Genomic DNA, 15,347 nt, shown 5'->3' on the forward strand with positions numbered 1-15,347 from the left:
CCACAAGCAGGCACCATGGCTTAGCTGGCTAAAGCACCTGCCTTGTAAACAGGAGATCCTGGGTCCAACTCCCAGTGGTGCCTTGTTGAGTACCTCTTGGAGCACCTGGTATTGGCAGCTGTCAGAGAACTAAATGGGCCTTTGGTCCAGCCCAGTATGGCTGTTTCAGTTACACTCACAGGCACTGATAACGGAATTACTGAGAGTTAAGAGCTGATAGGTCAGTGGTCCAGCCTGTCACAGATGACTCCCCTCCCTCTGGGACAGGGGCAGGTCTGGGCTCTCACACTAAATGCTCATTGTGGCTGCCAGAACCTGTGGGCGGCTCATTTAGTTTGCACTGAGGGTTGAGTCCTGCTTCATGCACCATGTGTGAGAATGAAAATCCTAAACCACCCTATGAAATAACAGATACAGCAGGACGTGTTATTGTCCCTGCCCCAAAGCAGACAGACCAATGGAGAAATGCTGTCAAGTCCAGGGTAATACTCCACTGCCAGTTTATCTTTTTTGCTTGCTAAACTCCCTTCCAACCTTGAGGGCTCCCAGAGCCCAATATTGAGCTTGAGCTGAGATGTCTACAGTGCAAATTTACCACCCCATGGCCCTAGCCTGGGAGCCTGCACTGGCATGGGACAGCCATGAGTGTTTCATTGCAGTATGGACATAGCCCCAACCCACTCAGCTTTGGAACCCATGTCCCCTGCCTAGCAAGTGCTATTGAACTGAGGGTGAGTCCCTCAATCAGGGTCTGCCAAGCACAGTTGTGCTGCCCTCGATTCACACATCAACGATAACAGCCCTTTGTTTCTCCTGCCCCTATAACATGGAGACTGGGAATCCAACACCAGCCACAAGTGATCATTTCAGCAAGCAACCCAACCTATTTCCAACATACTGTAAAATCCACATGCAGACTCATACACGAAACCTTGCAAGAAAATCTTCCTGAGGGGGTCTGAAGCACCTGCTGCTGGAGGGAAGGAGGGAGCTGTGGGTTGGGATTGAGGAGCAGCGTGAGGACGGGGGGCCCGTGGATTGGGATTGAGGAGCACCGGGAATAGGAGGGGGCTGTGGGTTGGGACAGAGGAGAAGGGTGAAGAGGAGCAGGCTCTGGTTGGGAGTGAGGAGCAGTGAGCATAGGAGGGACTGACGGTTGGGATTGAGGGGCACTGGGAAAAGAGGGGACATGGGTTTAGGCTGAAGAGCATCTTCATTTGGGGATCCAGCAGGACAGGGGAAGGCAGCAGGTGATTCTAATTCCTTAGGGATATTCTGTGTGTGTGTCTGTGCAGGGAAGGAACATGCTCTATGCCCAGAGGCTTTATTCCTCCAGGCTGCAAGGACAGAGGGGCTGTCAGGAAGTTGCCCCTTCAAACCCACACACAAAAAGGCCCTTCTGAGGAAAGAGAAAATCCTGAAGAGAAAAAGTAACATCAAAGAGGACATGGGAAAGACAGTGTAAGATCTTGGTGAGTAGTTTATCACCTGACCAGGGACTTGAACCCTGGCCCCTCAGATTAAAAGTCTGATGCTCTGCCAACTGAAAGCAGCAAAGAGTCCTGTGGCACCTTATAAACTAACAGATGTTTTGGAGTATGAGCTTTCATGGGTGAATACCCACTTCAGCTAGCCAGGCTCATGAAGAAAAAGAGCAAGTTGGTGCAGAGGAGAAACTAGTAAAGAAAACAAGAGCGGGAAACAATATGGGAAACCTGCTGCTCTCTCTGGCCCGGTCAACACTGTGAGTTTATATCGAATTTAGCAGCGTTAAAGGGCATTAGCCCTGCACCCATCCACACAACGAAGCCCTTTATATAGATATAAAGGGCTCTTAATACCAATATCTGTACTCCTCCCCAAGGAGGGGAGTAGCGCTGAAATCGGTATTGCCATGTCGGATTAGGGTTAGTGTGGCCGCAATTCGATGGTATTGGCCTCCAGGCGCCATCCCACAGTGCACCATTGTGACTGCTCTGGACAGCAATCTGAACTCGGATGCACTGTAAAATCGGAATAATCCCGTAGTGTAGACATACCCTGTGATTAACAACATTGGTGGCTAATTGAAAGGCTGATGGTTGAAACCCAAGTGAAGATGGAGGTGGTTTTTTTTAGTCATGAGGGTTTTTTTTAGTGATGAGAATCCAGTACATTTTAACAGGCAGAAAAATCTCTTCAACGCTGGTCTAACCTCATTAGGCAAGCATAAGTGACACTTTTGCCAGATGCATTGGTGGTATAGTGGTGAGCATAGCTACCTTCCAAGCTAGTTGACCTGGGTTCAATTCCCAGCTGATGTGATGTTTTCTCTGCTGGGAAGTGATTTAATTTCAGTCACATTGTATCAGTTTATCAATGGAATGAGAGAATCCATGTGCTGCAGGTCATTCAACACACAATGGAGGAAGAAAAGGGCAGGACTATACAATGAGCTGTTGGAGTTATCCTGATATTACAATGTTTGGTTTATTTTTTAAAAAACTTCCTTTACTTCCATCTCCCTTTTAGACTCAGAGTCTTTAAGGTTAGAAGGGACCAGTGTGATCATCTAGTCCGACCTGCTGCACCTTGCAGGCCAAAAGACCCCACCCACCCACTCCTGTAATAGACCCGGGAGGGGAGGCAGCTCTGTGCACTGGCCCTACCCCAGGCAGCACATGGAGGCCCTCTGCTTCCCTCCCCCCATGGGTGTGCAGAGATGTGCCAGCAGCACTGAGATGGATCCCTGCCCACTCTGCCTCCGTCCCTCCGTGCCACTCTCAGAAATGGCCGGCATGTCCCAGCATCCCCTGGGGTGGGCGGAGTGTCTCCATTCACTGCCCCTGCCCTGAGTACCAACTCCGCAACTCCCATTGGCCAGGAACTGCAGCCAATGGGAGCTCTGGGGGCAGCGCCTGCAGGCAGCGGCGCACGGAGAGTCCCTGGCCCCGCCCACCTAGGAGCTGCTGACGCAGGGTTGTGTGTACGGGTCAATTTGGGAGCTGCAGTGCCCGGGGTAAGTGCCACCCCTCCTGCACCCCAACCCCCTCCCCCAGCGCAGAGCCCGCACCCCGCACCCAAATTTCCTCCCAGAGCTTTGCTTGTCTTCCTTTCACCCAGAACCATCGTCCTTCTCCTGGGCTGCAAGTAGCCATCCCTGGGAAGCCAAGAGGCAGGCACAGGATTCTACCTCCCAGCAGCCAACCGCACCTCCCCAGGCTTTGCAGAACGAATGGTGGCGCTCTACTAACCCCACTTAGCCGCACTGAGACACTTAGCTTCTGCCCTGCCTTCCTCAGCTCGACTTTCCTCCTTTGCCCCATTCCTGCCTCACTTCCTCCTTTGGCAAGTCACACAAAGGAAGCCAGCAGCAAGAGCCGGCCACCATAGGCCAACCTCCAAGGGCAGAGGAGACCAAGCCACAAGGCTTCAAAAGGTGACAGGCCAAGATCCTCTAGCTTTCCCCTGCTGATGCTAAGGCTTTTTCTCAGCTCATTTCACCACCCTCTGTCCTGCAGGGGTTGAGTTTATCGCAGGTGTTACCCAAAATTGGGCCAGCTAGTAAGTGTAGGGAGGACTAATGACCCACCAGAGTTTGGCAGAAAGCAGCACATTTGTTATACTGACAGCTAAGCTCAAAATAAGCAGGGGCAGGGGGTGTCACACTCGCACTCGCATACTCACACTCCCAGGACAGGCACAGCACTGGAGATGTCTGGATTCTGCAAGGTAAGTGTCCCACAGCGCAGCTATGGACGGTGCGATGAAGGTAAGTCTTCCTGAGGCACAGTGAAATGCAACGCTGTGAACCACTGGCCAGGCGGTCCGGGCGAAGGGCAATCACTGGAGGTACAAGCTTGTGAGTGCTCTCCTGAGCACATGGCCCCTTCCCCTTTTAAGGGCCTGCACCTAATGGCCTGCGACTAGAGATGACTTGGCTGCATCTGGTGGGTCACACTCCACCTTGGGCAGTGTCCATGCTCTGGGTGTGTGAGTGCTGCCTAATTAGAGTCCCAGACACCTTGTCTACCTGGGAGCTCTTCTGCTCTTCAACCAGAACGTTCATCCCACAAGCATTCCAGGGGGGAACGGGAGGGGAAAAGCCACTTCACAGGCATTCAGAGAGGGAGCGGAGACAAAAGTGGGAGCAGGGGAAGTATAACAGACCTTTCCAACAGAGAAATCACTGCTGCTCCTACAACAGCAGGGACAGGCTAGTAGGAGCTGGGAAAGTTAAACCATCATGTTTCTACCTGGTTTCAAACTAGGGACCTTTTGCATGTTAGGCAAACATGATAACCACTACACTACAGAAACTCTGTTGTGGGGCTCTGCCCCTCCCTTCATAAGAACATAAGAATGGCCATACTGGGTCAGACCAAAGGTCCATCCAACCCCGCATCCTATCTGCCAACAGTGGCCAATGCCAGGTGCCCCAGAGGGACCGAACCTAACAGGTAATGACCAAATGATCTCTCTCCTGCCATCCATCTCCACCCTCTGAAAAACAGAGGCTAGGGACACCATTCCTTACCCAGCCTGGCTAATAGCCATTCATGGACTTAACCTCCATTAATTTATCTGCAAAAAGAACAGGAGTACTTGTGGCACCTTAGAGACTAACAAATTTATTTGAGCATAAGCTTTCGTGGGCTAAAACCCACTTCATCGGATGCATGCAGTGGAAAATACAGCAGGAAGATACATATATATATATATATATATATATATATATATATATACACAGAGAACACAAAAAAATGGGTGTTGCCATACACACTATAATGATAGTGGGCAGTTAAGGTGAGCTATTATCAGCAGGAGAAAAAAACCTTTTGTAGTGATAATCGGGACGGCCATTTCCAACAGTTGACAGGAAGGTGTGTGTAACAGTAGGGGGACAAATAAACACGGAGAAATAGTTTGACTTTGTGTAATGACCCATCCACTCCCAGTCTTTATTCAGGCCTAATTTAATGGTGTCCAGTTTGCAAATTAATTCCAATTCAGCATCTCTCGTGGGAGTCTGTTATTGAAGGTTTTTTGTTGTAATATTGCGAATTTAGGTCTGTTATCAAGTGACCAGGGAGATTGAAGTGTTCTCCAACTGGTTTTTGAATGTTATAATTCTTGATGTCTGATTTGTGTCCATTTATTCTTTTATGTAGAGACTGTCTGGTTTGGCCAATGTACATGGCAGAGGGGCATTGCTGGCACATGATGGCATATATCACATTGGTAGATGTGCAGGTGAACGAGCCTCTGATAATGTGGCTGATGTGATTAGGTCCTATGATGGTGTCCCCTGAATAGATATGTGGACAGAGTTGGCAACGGGCTTTGTTGCAAGGATAGGTTCCTGGGTTAGTGTTTTTGTTGTGTGGTTGCTGGTAAGTATTTGCTTCAGGTTGGGGCTGTCTGTAAGCAAGGACTGGCCTGTCTCCCAAGATCTGGGAGAGTGAGGGATTGTCCTTCAGGATAGGTAGTAGATCCTTGATGATGCGCTGGAGAGGTTTTAGTTGGGTGCTGAAGGTGACAGCTAGTGGGGTTCTGTTACTTTCTTTGTTGGGCCTGTCCTGTAGTAGGTGACTTCTGGGTACTCTTCTGGCTCTGTCAATCTGTTTCTTCACTTCAGCAGGTGGGTAGTGTACTTGTAAGAATGCTCGATAGAGATCTTGTAGGTGTTTGTCTCTGTTTGAGGGGTTGGAGTAAATGTGGTTGTATCTTAGAGCTTGGCTGTAGACAATGGATCGTGTGGAGTGGTCTGGATGGAAGCTGGAGGCATGTAGGTAAGTATAGCGGTCAGTAGGTTTCCAGTATAGGGTGGTGTTTATGTGACCATCGCTTACTAGCACTGTAGTGTCCAGGAAGTGGATCTCTGGTGTGGACTGGTCCAGGCTGAGGTTGATGGTGGGATGGAAATTGTTGAAATCATGGTGGAATTCCTCAAGGGTTTTCTTTTCCATGGGTCCAGATGATGAAGATGTCATCAGTGTAGGGCAAGTAGAGTAGGGGCGTTAGGGGACGAGAGCTGAAGAAGCGTTGTTCTAAGTCAGCCATAAAAACGTTGGCATACTGTGGGGCCATGTGAGTACCCATAGCAGTGCCGCTGACTTGAAAGTATACATTGTCCCCAAATGTGAAATAGTTGTGGGTGAGGACAAAGTCACAAAGTTCAGCCACCAAGTTTGCCGTGACATTATCGGGGATACTGTTCCTGACGGCTTGTAGTCCATCTTTGTGTGGAATGTTGGTGTAGAGGGCTTCTCCCTCCATAGGGGCCAGGATGGTGTTTTCTGGAAGATCACCAATGGATTGTAGTTTCCTCAGGAAGTCAGTGGTGTCTCAAAGATAGCTGGGAGTGCTGGTAGAGTAGGGCCTGAGGAGGGAGTCTACATAGCCAAACAATCCTGCTGTCAGGGTGCCAATGTCTGAGATGATGGGGCATCCAGGATTTCCAGGTTTATGGATTTTGGGTAGCAGATAGAATAACCCTGGTCGAGGTTCTAGGGTGTGTCTGTGCAGATTTGTTCCTGTGCTTTTTCAGGGAGTTTCTTGAGCAGATGGTGTCATTTCTTTTGGTAACTCTCAGTGGGATCAGAGGGTAATGGCTTGTAGAATGTGGTGTTTGAGAGGTGCCTAGGAACCTCTCGCTCATATTCCGACCTATTCATGATGACGACAGCACCTCCTTTGTCAGCCTTTTTTATTATGATGTCAGAGCTGTTTCTCAAATACATTTGTTAGTCTGTTAGGTGCCACAAGTACTCCTCATTCTTTTTGCTGATAAAGACTAACATGGCTTCCATTCTGAAACTTACTAATTTATCTAGTTCTCTTTTAAACCCCCTTATAGCACCAGCCTTCACAACCCCATCAGGCAAGGAGTTCCACATGTTGACTGTGTCTGTGTGAAGAAGAATTTCCTTGTATTTGTTTTAAACCTGCTGCCTATTAATTTCATTTGGTGGCCCCTAGATCTTATATTATGGGATCAAGTAAATAACTTTTCCTTATTCATTTTCTCCACACCACTCATGATTTTATAGACCTCTATCATATCCCCCCTTAGTCTTCTCTTTGCCAAGCTGAAAAGGTCTAGTCTCATTAATCTCTCCTCATATGGGACCCGTTCCAAACCCCTAACCATTTTAGTTGCCCTTCTCTGAACCTTTTCTAGTGCCAGTATATCTTTTTTGAAATGAGGAGACCACATCTATATGCAGTATTCAAGATGTGGGTCTACCATGGATTTATATAAAGGCAGTAAGATATTCTCTATCTTATTCTCCTTTTTATAATGATTCCTAAAATCCTGTTTGCTTTTTGACTGGCACTGCACACTGTGTGGTCGTCTTCAGAGAACTATCCATGATGACTCCAAGATCTCTTTCCTGATTAGTTGTAGCTAAATTAGCCCCCATCATATTGTATGTATAGTTGGGGTTATTTTTTCCAATGTGCATTACTTGACATTTATCCACATTGAATTTCATTTGCCATTTTGTTGCCCAATCACTTAGTTTTGTGAGATCTTTTTGAAGTTCTTCACAGTCAGCTTTGGTCTTAACTATCTTGAGCAGTTTAGTACCATCTGCAAACTTTGCCACCTCACCCTTTCTCCAGATCATTTATGAATAAGTTGAATAGGATTGGTCCTAGGACTGACCCTTGGGGAACACCACTAGTTACTCCTCTCCATTCTGAACACACAGATGGGCCAACCTGGAGAAAGTGGTGGCAGTCCTCGATAGATCAGCTGGTAGAGCAAAGGACTGGAGCCGGCACTCAGGAAGTCATCCTTATGTCACCCTTCTGACTCCAGCTTGAGGCAGAGCTTCTTTTTCTTCCCCTTGCTGAGAAAGAGCAAGAGAAGAAAGGTCAGGTGGGCCAGCTCGGTGCACAAGTCCATGCTGTCTTTTCTTGCTTGGGAGCCCAAAATGAGGAACTCATGGTGGGTAAAGGCACTGCTGTGCTTCCAGAAAACATCCCACCACAGCACACAAAGGGACCAAAAGAGCATGCCAAAGCCTGGGATTGAACTAGGGAACCTCTAGCTCTCCAATGCTGAGCTACTTCAGCATGTAAATGGCACTTTTTTGGTCTGCTGTTTCTCTGTCTGGGATGTTTTTGTCAGCCCTGGCACACAAAAAGGGCATCACTGCGAGCGCCCACAAAGGCGAGATGAATTTTTGCCTGCTTTGCTCAGCTTGACTTGCTTCCTCACCCCATTCCTGCCTTAGATCCTGGGTCACCTGGTGGCTGAAGATGGTCCATTGTCTCAAGCGGTGCCAGAGCCTGACACAGTGCCCCGGGCAGCCTTTGCTGTGCACATGCCGTCCGTGCAGATTTGAAAATACTTTAAAGCTCCTGTCAGTAAGTTCTGGGGACAGTTGCTCACCTTCAGAGGAAGCTCCCTAAAATTGGCCTGTCTCACCCAGTGGTACATTGACCTCTGTTCAGACTGAGCCAAAGGGGAGGGGGCGGGGCTCGCTGCTGTGGCCGCCGCTGCTGTGAGAGCGGCCGCTGTTGCGGATGAAGCCATCCTGCAAGCACTTTCCACCTAGCCACCCACTGAAAATCCTGTAGGATGTAAGGTGGGAATAGAAGAACACCGGGGGAGGGGGGCTTCCTAATCTCCTCCCCCTTCTGCCACCATCAGCCATTCCATACCCGGTGCTGCACCCAGTGGGGTAAAAAGAAAATGTGGCCATATCGGAAGAGTCAGTTGCGTTCTTTGCGGTTGCCCCGCCAGTCCCCTCGGGCCTGACCTGCCCTCCAGCTCAGCCACTCACTGAAAATTGAAACACAAAACAGTAGAGCCGTACAAGGCTTCAAGGCCCACCAGGCCCAACCCCCCTTCTCATACGGCAGAAAAGCCACATTTCACCTAACAAGGTAGGGACGTCCTATTGCCCCGCAAGAGGTGGAAGGCCATCGTGTTCGGTCTCAGCAGTACTCGTGGAGCAGGGGGAAACACCTGGCTGAGGAAATTCCCCACAGGTGGATCTTGAGCATGACAACCTTGTAGGTAATGACAAGGTCCACTTACGGCACCGGCTGAGCCATTCCTCACAGGCCAGCAACCATTTCTCCCAGTTCGCGTTCCTCACCTCGTCCCCAACCGAACGCTAGAAGGCCCAGCCATCAACCTGCCCACTCTTGCAGCCCTCCTCTTCCGCCCTGACTGATGGGGGGAGTATTGAGCCTCCCTCCCTTAGGCCCTTCAGCATCCCTGGGGAACACCAACGCCACCCAAGTGACTTTGGGCCAGTAGGTCAACCAATAGGGCTGCCTCCTAGGCCAGGCTGCAGCCCAGCTTCAGGACTCAGAGGAAATGCAGCTCGCATCCCTCCCTACAGGACTCCAGGCATGGCCAGGCTTCTGGATCAAACGTCCCCTCTTGTGCTCAAGTCACAACAAGCTAGCGGGCAAAAGACAGGCTTTCATGGCCTTTGAGAAAGCAAGATAGAGTCCCAGGCAGTACATGGCCCTTCCTAGTGAAAAGCCAAGTCCTGGGGGGGAAAAAAGGTGATATCAGATAACATCCTGGAGAGATGCCTTCTTTTGTTTTGAGGGGAACAGCTCCTTTTTCATCTGACCAGGGACTTGAACCCTGGACCCTCAGATTAAAAGTCTGATGCTCTGCCAACTGAGCTAGCCAGGCTCACACATAAATGAAACAAATTTCATGCAGAAGAGAAACTAGTCATGTAAATGAAGGCCAGAAACAATACAGAAAACCTGCTACTGTCGCTCTCTTAGCAGTCCTAGCCCCAGCCTGCTCCTCCATCCGGCGCCCTGAGGCATTATTCTTTTTTTCATTAACTATCAAATATAGGAGAAAACACAGTTATACAAAGCAAAACAAAATCACAAACAGAAATGTCATTGGAAATACAAAAATAAAAAAGGAAAATGCAATCCCCATCACTTTATTGTTTCTGGGCCATTCCTGCATTGAGAGCACCCGCTAAGGGCCCTGCGTGCTTACAAGAAACCTGAAGGAACTCATACCACAGCCTGAACATGAAACTCAACTGCTCCCAGGTGCTGCAGTAAAACCCTTTCCCTGCTGTGATGTTGCACTCCATAGGATTTTATGAAAATATGCTAATGAGAGTGAATATAATGTAACTGGACTATGCTTCATACAAAAGGTGTCTTGTAAGGTATCATTACAAAGTTTATAATCTACTGTGTGTGTTCATCCTATTTGTATGAACCGATCATTCCTGTATCTGAAACTAGAAATATGAACTATAACTCTGAGGTCCTGTTGTAATGATGCAAAGTGTGGGCCATTAATAGTGGTTTGGACTCTTGATGGCTCCCATTAACCAGGACAATAGACTGGAGATGGCTCTGTCCTGCACCATCCCTGAGTCAGGCCAGGAAGAATGAAGGCTTGGGGGGTCTCACAGGACATGTGACCATGTCACCTGGTACAGGAATCCATCTTAAACCTGGGGCTTTTCCCAGGAGAGAGACAAACGATTCCTGCCTTGTACCAAAGCTGTATAAGGGGTGGAATAGAAGAAAGGTGGCTGCAGTCATGAGACATCCCCTAGCTATCACTTGAGCTGGAACACGGACTATACCAGGTGAAAAGATTGGGCCCAGACTCCTGCCACCACTGCCAGCAGCACCAGGGGACTAAGGCACTTTCCTGCCCGCCCTCGCTCCATGTGGCACACCACTCCCAGAAACGGCTGGCACATCCCTGCAGCCCCTGGCGTGGGGTGGGGTCTCTATGCGCTGCTCCCTCCCTGAGTGCCAACTCTGTCAACTGTGGCAATGGGAGTTGCGGGGTTGGAGTCTGTGGGCAGCGGTGCGCAGAGACACCCGCGGCCCTCCCGCTTAGGGGCTGCTGCCAGAGGGGGATGGGATGCGGGTTGCTTTTGGGAGATGCCTGAGGTAAATGCTGCACCCCTCACCATCTCCTGCACCCCCAACCCCCTGCCCCAACCCAGACCCCAAACCAGCACCCAAAAATTAAACAGGACCCAGCCCAATGCACACCCACCAGCACCCCAACCCCCAGACAGAGCTCAGACCCAGCACCCAAACACTCGCCCCGAGCCCCGCCCCTCTCCCTCCTCACCTAAACTCCCCACCCCAGAGCCTTAGGCAAGTGTGTGTGGGGTGTGGTGCAGGACTTAGTCCCATTCTGGGCACCACCAAAAATTATACAAACCTGCCTCCCGTGTCCAGTCCAACCTTCTGCTGATGCACCTCAGCCCACACCCCTGCAGGGTTTGAAGCTTCCATTGCTTAAATTCCAGGACACTGAGGGATTTCAACTCCCCTTTGCCCACAGGGAACCTTCACCCCACTCCCAGCCAGGTTCTTGTCCATGGGATCACTGTAGGGCTCCTGGGTCCCTCTGGGTCTTTTCTCTCTCTGTGACAGGCCAGGGTGCAATAACTGGGGCATCTGAGCACCCAGGACCTTCTGTGGGGCTGCCATTCCCCTTCCCCTTCTGTGGTCTTGTCTGTCATTGACTCCAGCCTTTTTTCTATCCATCGTCAGCACCATCCCAAGCAAGCTGCACTCGCCTCAAAAAGACAAAGAGTCCTGTGGCACCTTACAGAGTAACAGACATATTGGAGCATAAGCTTTCGCGGGTGAATCCCCACTTCATCAGATGAATGTCGTGGAAATTTCTAGGGGCAGGTATAAATATGCAGGCAAGAATCAGTCTAGAGATAACAACGTTAGTTCAAAGAAAGAACAGGAGTATTTGTGGCACCTTTAGAGACTTACAAATTTATTTGAGCATTAGTTCAATCAGGGAGGATGAGGGGTGAGGTGTGAGGATGAGGTATGAACACCAAGGGAGGAGAAACTACTTTTGTAGTTGGCTAGCCAGTCACAGAATTCCCACTACATTCATCTGACGAAGTGGGGATTCACCCAGTGATGAGCTGCCAAAATGTTAACAACCGGTTCCCTCCTGCTGCCAAAATGTTAACAACCGGTTCCCTCCCTCCCCCCCCCCCGGGAGGGGGGTCGTGCCCCATCCAACCCCTCATGTTCCTTGACAGCCCCCCTGACCTATGCCCTATCCACCCCCCTTCCCTGTCCGCCCCCTGCCACCCCATCCAACCCCTTCTCTCATTCCTGATGGCACCCAGGGACCCCTACCCCATCCAATCACCCCTTCTCTCTGTCCCCTTACTGTCCCTGGAATCCCTACCTCTAACTGCCCCCCTCTGCCCCATCCAACCCCTGCTCCTTCCTGACTGCCCCTGGGGACCCTTGCCACCATTCAATCCCCCTGTTCCCTGCCCTTTGACCGCTCTGACACTAATCACCCCCCCCAACTCCCCTGCCCTCTTCCCACCGGCTCCCTGCTACCTTACTGTGCTGCCTGGAGCTGGGGCCCAGCTGGCCTGGGGCTGGGATCGAGCCACCCAGCCGACGTCGGGCCGGACTCGGGCCAGCAACCCCGCCGCCGGGACCGGACCCGGGGAGCGGACCCGGGCCAGCAACCCGCCGCCGGGGAGCAGACCCCAGGCCAGCAACCCCGCCACGGGGCGGACCCAGGCGAGCAACCCGCCGCCCGAGCGGACCCAGGCGAGCAACCCCGCCCGGGACGGACCCCGGGCCAGCAACCCGCCGCCCGGGAGCGGACCCGGGCCAGCAACCCCCGCCCGGGAGCGGACCCGGCCAGCAACCCCGCCCGGGGCCTCGGGCCAGCAACCCCGCCGCCTGGGGACGGACCCGGGAGCGGACCCGGGCCAGCAACCCCGCCGCCAAGGGAGCGGACCCGGGCCAGCAACCCTGCCGCCCGGGAGTGGACCCGGGCCACTCCAGCAACCCCGGCCGGCCCGCCGCCCGGCCCGGCGAGGGACCGGACCCTGGGCCAGAAACTGCGCCGCCCGGCCCGGCCCGCCGGGACCGGGCCAGGACCCCACCGCCGGGCCCAGATGCCGGGACCGGACGGGCCAGCAACCCGCCACCGGCGGACCGACCGGGCCAGCAACCGCAGCCGGCCGCCCGGCCCGGCCGCTGGGGACCAGACCCTGGGCCAGCAACTGCCCGCCCGGCCCGGGGGCCGGGGACCCGGGCAGGAGCCACACCGCGCTGCCCTGCCCAGCGAGGTCGCAGCTGGACCTGGGGGCCAGGAGCCACGCTGCGCCGCCCGGCCCCAGGGACCAAGGTCGGCCCGACCTCGCTGGGCAGCGCGGCGCCTGGAGCCCTCCACCCGCTGGCGCCCCGCCCCGCTGAAACTTACCTGCTGGAAGCCTCTGCTTTCTTCTCAGCCCTCCCAGGCTTCCCGCCAAAACAGCTGATTGGCGGGAAGCTGGGAGGAAGGAGAAGGAGGAGCTTCAGAAGAGGAGGCGGAGTGAGGTGAGCTGGGGCGGGGAGGCGGTAGGAGCTACTAGAGCTTTAGTTAAATTTAAAAGCCCTTTTGGAACTAGTTGTTCCTCCAGGAACAACCGGTTCTAAAGGGGCTTCTAAATTTAACAACCGTTCAGCGATCCAGTGCGAACCGGCTGCAGCTCACCCTGGATTCACCCAAGAAAGCTTATGCTCCTGTACGTCTGTTAGTCTATAAGGTGCCACAGGACTTTGTCGCTTTTACAGATCCAGACTAACACAGCTACCCTGTGATACTCAAAAGACAGTGTCCCCTGTTGGGTGTACATCACTGATTTCTCTCCTCCTGAGCACTGACTGCCCCTGTGTTTCCTTGCCTCTCAGTCTGAGCAGATGGGACCTTTCCCTCCAGTGCTGGAGGATTTGCCCTTCTCATCTACCCTTGTCCCAAGCAGCACAGCAGGTGGGAATCTTAAATGTACTGAGGTGACTTAGGCGCAGAACCCCCCCAACCTTGCATGCACTTGGCACTTGGTCCTCACTCAGCAGGATTAAAACTCCTGCAGGGCCACATTCCAGCTGGGCATGAGCAAAGCAGCAGAGCGAAAAAGAGATAGAACCCAGGACTTCATACATGAAAATGAACTAGCAGCACATGACCTCTGAACAGCTGCCATTCAGATGTATCTGAAAGTTACAAGGAACAACACTCTGTGTTAATGGAAGGCTGCCATTTATTAGAGCCCCAGTTGATGCCGTGTGCACAAACAGAGGATTGAATGTGTAACAGGGAGTTTGGTAAATCTTGGTTATTTTATTTTTGCAACAGGCTCCTGTTCACCTCCAGTAGAGTTTTCAGTCCCAATGGCAACTTACTTACCAAATGTAATACAGACTAGTCCATGCCTCCCATGTGGATGTGGTTCTTGTTCTTCTGCACATTGTAGCCCATGGAGGCCAAGGACCTGCAAATGTGTCTTCATGTGCCTTTGTTTAGTTGATGAAAACAAACCTAGACACTTAGAGGATTGGAACTGATTTCAGCTGGGGGACATGTTTGGGAGGTTTTTATGCATTTGCACAGGAAAACATTGAGTGTGTCCATTCATTTCAGGGATCCCTATTTAGTGGAGCTCCTGAAAATAGAATTATTTTTACTGAAGTAACAAGTTTGGAAGGGAGCACTTGGATTTGAACCAAGGACCACTTGATCTGCCGTCAAACACTCTACCACTGAGTTATACCCCCATGACATTTGTGTTGGCAAGTCTGTGATCTTAAGGATTTTGAAGGATGGGCTCTGCCTCAGAGAGCTCCTTTTCTATTCCCAGACCACAAGGGTTTTAAAAATGGGGTTTGATTAAACTTTATATACACATGTAGACACCACAGCTTGCACACCCACCAACGTAGCTTCCCCCACTGACATAGCTACCACCTCTCGGGGAGATGGGTTAACTGCACGGATGGGACAGCTCTCTCCCCTCCGCTTAGAGCAGCTTCATTATTTATGAATAGGTGGGAAATAACCTCCTGAATGGACAGGAACCAATGTAGCCTGCAGGGCCCCCAGGAGAATACAGGATTCTATAGTATTGCAATTTTTTTTTATGGAAGGGGCCCCTGAAATTGTTTTGCCCCAGGACCCCTGAATCCTGTGGGCGGCCCCTGCCCAGACCACGGCGCTGTCCCCCCACTCCACCCCCTTCCCTCGTTCTCCTCCCTCCGAGGCCCCATCTGTGCTCTGCCCTCACTCCCATTTGGCCACTTCCCACCCCTGCTCTTTGGCTGAGGCCTGCTGGTCCCCCTTTCGCTCGTCCCTCTCCTCCCCCAGGGCCTCCTCGCGCCTCTCCACCCCCTACCCCAAGGTCTGCCTGCTGCCCACCCCTCTCTGCCCCTCCCCTGAGACCTGCCCTGCCCATCACCCACCCCTCTCTGCCCCCTCCCCTGAGACCCACCCGGCCCATCGCCCACCCCTCTCTGCCCCTCCCCTGAGACCCACCCTGCCTATCACCCACACCTCTCTGCCCCTCCCCTGA

The 15,347-nt window shown here is 52.0% G+C and overlaps 2 non-coding genes and 1 pseudogene across 2 annotated transcripts; 1 reads left to right on the plus strand and 2 right to left on the minus strand.

Moving 5' to 3' along the window:
• Positions 1 to 15,347, plus strand: part of LOC120375680 — a 1,085,709-nt pseudogene that overhangs the window by 253,667 nt on the left and 816,695 nt on the right.
• Positions 9,577 to 9,649, minus strand: TRNAK-UUU. The gene has a single exon. It is a non-coding gene; the product is annotated as a tRNA-Lys (tRNA).
• On the minus strand, positions 14,485 to 14,556 carry TRNAC-GCA. The gene has a single exon. It is a non-coding gene; the product is annotated as a tRNA-Cys (tRNA).

Source organism: Mauremys reevesii, linkage group 12 (genome assembly GCF_016161935.1).
Source record: "Mauremys reevesii isolate NIE-2019 linkage group 12, ASM1616193v1, whole genome shotgun sequence".
NCBI lineage: Eukaryota > Metazoa > Chordata > Testudines > Geoemydidae > Mauremys > Mauremys reevesii.